This window comes from Brassica napus, chromosome C8 (assembly GCF_020379485.1).
Source record: "Brassica napus cultivar Da-Ae chromosome C8, Da-Ae, whole genome shotgun sequence".
Lineage (NCBI taxonomy): Eukaryota > Viridiplantae > Streptophyta > Magnoliopsida > Brassicales > Brassicaceae > Brassica > Brassica napus.
Window position 1 is genome coordinate 6,248,646 of NC_063451.1, and position 2,936 is coordinate 6,251,581.

Consider the following 2,936-nt stretch of genomic DNA (forward strand, 5'->3'; position numbering starts at 1 on the left):
TTTTCAATACTGGTAGTGGTATTATTCAGAATTGCGGTTGAGATTTAACATATAAGTTTTTTTATGTTTTATATATTTTTAATATTTATTTTATTTCTTACTCTCTTTGAAATATATTTATTTTTAATATTTATTTTATTTCTTACTCTCTTTGAAATATATTTTTTAATTATGTAAAACAGTAAACTTTACCTAGCATGGATCCAATCAGACTACTTGACCGGTTCATGGTTGAACCAACTATAAACGTTCTAGGATCGATCCGCGCTTCGCACAGAATATAACTTAGGTGTGATTTGTATGAAAATTTTATTGTGTATTTTGATTGCATGTGTTTTGTGTTAGCATTTGCAACAGAAATGTATTGGAATTTTTATAGCTGTTAAAAATCTTTAGGTGTGGAGAGATTATGTAGATTAAATTTATTAAAATTTATTTTAATGTTTGTGTTTAGAAGTGGTTGCGTATAATATATTATATATGTTGAAGTTTTACGTGGTTTTTTTATGAAAAATTTCCTTGAATAGCCTTTTCATTTTATTTTCACAAAAATAAACTTCAAGTAGGAAAATGACCAAAATAAGTTTTATTAAAAATTAAATATGCACTTATATCCAAGGATTAATAATCTAGATTTAAGGTTTAAAGTCAAGAAGTGGAGTTTTGGAGATAGAATTTCAAATTTAAAAAAAAATAAAAAATAAATATTTAAAGTTTCAAAATAAAAAAAAAATCTATTTTGGTCATTTTATTTTTTGAATGCTATTTTTGTGACAAAAACTTAAAAAATAGCTATTTTAAAAAATTGCCCTACTATGTATCTATTGAATATTTTTAAATCAAACGTTATACATATGTTACAATATATACAAAATTCATATTTTAATAACCACTGTACTACACATATTTTATCAAACGAAATTATCGTCAAACTTTTTTTTAGATGATAATTCAGCATATATAAATAAATTCTAGGTTCATTTTGGATGGTGTGTAGCGAACAGAACGAATAGAACCTCCGCTAATAAGAGCCCATAGGGTGTGTGGAAAATGGACTTATGAGAAAAATGATGTATGACTAAAATCCTTACTTGCGCCCTTTCGTTTCCATAATAATGACACCCCAAACCTATATATAAGTAAAACTGATCAAAATCACATTCAAACCGCACTGACTTTCTCTTTCCCGTTGCTGTCAGTGGCAACTTGGTGGTTATATCCACCCCATCCCTGAATGCAGCACCAATGCTTCCTTAGCTTTCTTCACCAGCATGGCTAAATCCAGTGGAGATCTTTGCATTGTTTTGGGAATACGTTATGCAACTGATATTGGAAAAAAAAAGAAGAAGAGTAAATTCAAGATCTATGAAACCTTCAGAACTTATTAAGTTATGTAAGAATCTAGCTGAGAAAAGTAACATCTGGCACGTCTTCACCTGCTAGGAGTTTGCTCTGAAACCTCCTCTCCATAGGCTTCAGGTGTTTTCTCATCCAAGTGAAACACTGCATCAGAGTAACTGGAGATCCAAGAATCAAACTGGGAAGATGTAAATTGTTTTCACGTTGAGGAGTTTCCAGGTCGGTGTAGCTGGTGTTGTGCCGCAAGCTTTAAGAAGCTGAGCCTGTAACACCACAAGTAATGAAGTAAATAGAAGAATGTTATGTTATCATTTTGAAGGAAACAGCAAATCAAAAAGGATTCTCTCCAAGGTGTATAAAGATATTCTAACATGAAACTGCAGATAGTTGCCCAAGTAAAGATGAAAACACTCTAAGCATAAAGAAGGAAGGGATACATACGCTATATTCATCTAAAATAACTGAGCAGAACAAGAGAGAGAGAGAGAGAGAGAGAGAGAGAGAGAGACTTAAATATAAGGTTGAAATAAAGAAAAGAAACAAAGCTTCAAGATCACTTTAGTAACATAAAACATAGAACGTTTCTTCTCAAGTATCACATTGCTATAGAAATAGACAGGACGTGTTTAACACACTCAGGCAAACACATCACAGTGACTGGAATCATATAATTCGTAAGTAGGAGCAGTCTCAAGCAAAGATTACATCAAGTATCACATAGCAAGCAACAAAAAAAAATGGTCTAACCAAAAACTTAACTCCAGAATCCTAATAAAGTCCTAAACTGATTCGAGGTGGCAGATGATTGATGGTGATAGAGACGGTGTTTGCCTCGTCAATATCCAATGCTTGTTTATGGCTGTATCTCTTCTTCTCCTTAGGACTATTTGACTTGAAAACAAAAGATGCAAATTAGTAACTACTTTCTGATACAAAGGATTAAAAAATTTCAAAGTAAAAGTAACGTACTATTCTTGAAAGATGTTCATAGCTTACTTGGAGACTGCAGAAAGCAATTTGATGATGAATATGAGAGGGGAACCAACCAATCAAAGTATGCTGAGTTGGATACTGCAAGAAACAACAACAACAAAAAACACATGAATGTGAGGGAGAAAAAACACAGCTTTAGGAGCAAACTTGAAGCGTTAAACATAAATCAAGGTAACACTCACCTTTCCAATTAACGCTGGGCCAATGATCTAGTAAGTTGTTTAGTGAACTACGAATCCAGAAAAAATATAATACGATTACAGATCTTGAAAAATTATGATACCTACAAAGTCAGGTCTGTTCATCTTCTGATTCATCACCTCTCTTCAGCCTAGAAAGAAACACATGCCTTAACCGAACCGGATCCTCCACAGCATCAATCGCCGCTGCAAGACACAACGCCACTATGATCTGTGCATTGAGAAGAGATCGCTGACAGCCGCAATGCAGACTGAGCGGATATAAGAGTCGGGATCACATAGACGAATCGTTGGTGCTACAGAACCACGCTTTGGTGTCAAAGAAGGAAGAAGAACGTAACTGGTCTTGACGATCTAAGTAAAACACGAACCCTATGTGACAGC

General features: G+C 33.5%; 1 long non-coding RNA gene across 2 annotated transcripts; it reads right to left on the reverse strand.

The window, feature by feature from the left end:
* Positions 1 to 1,038: 1,038 nt before the first annotated feature.
* Positions 1,039 to 2,936, reverse strand: LOC106399655. 2 transcript variants are annotated; one of them, XR_007327618.1, is made up of 5 exons: positions 2,636 to 2,936; positions 2,356 to 2,430; positions 2,119 to 2,250; positions 1,437 to 1,622; positions 1,039 to 1,323 (listed from the first exon to the last, which is right to left on the reverse strand). It is a non-coding gene; the product is annotated as an uncharacterized LOC106399655 (long non-coding RNA). The 2 variants fall into 2 exon arrangements; XR_007327617.1 differs by having other exon boundaries at positions 1,437 to 2,250.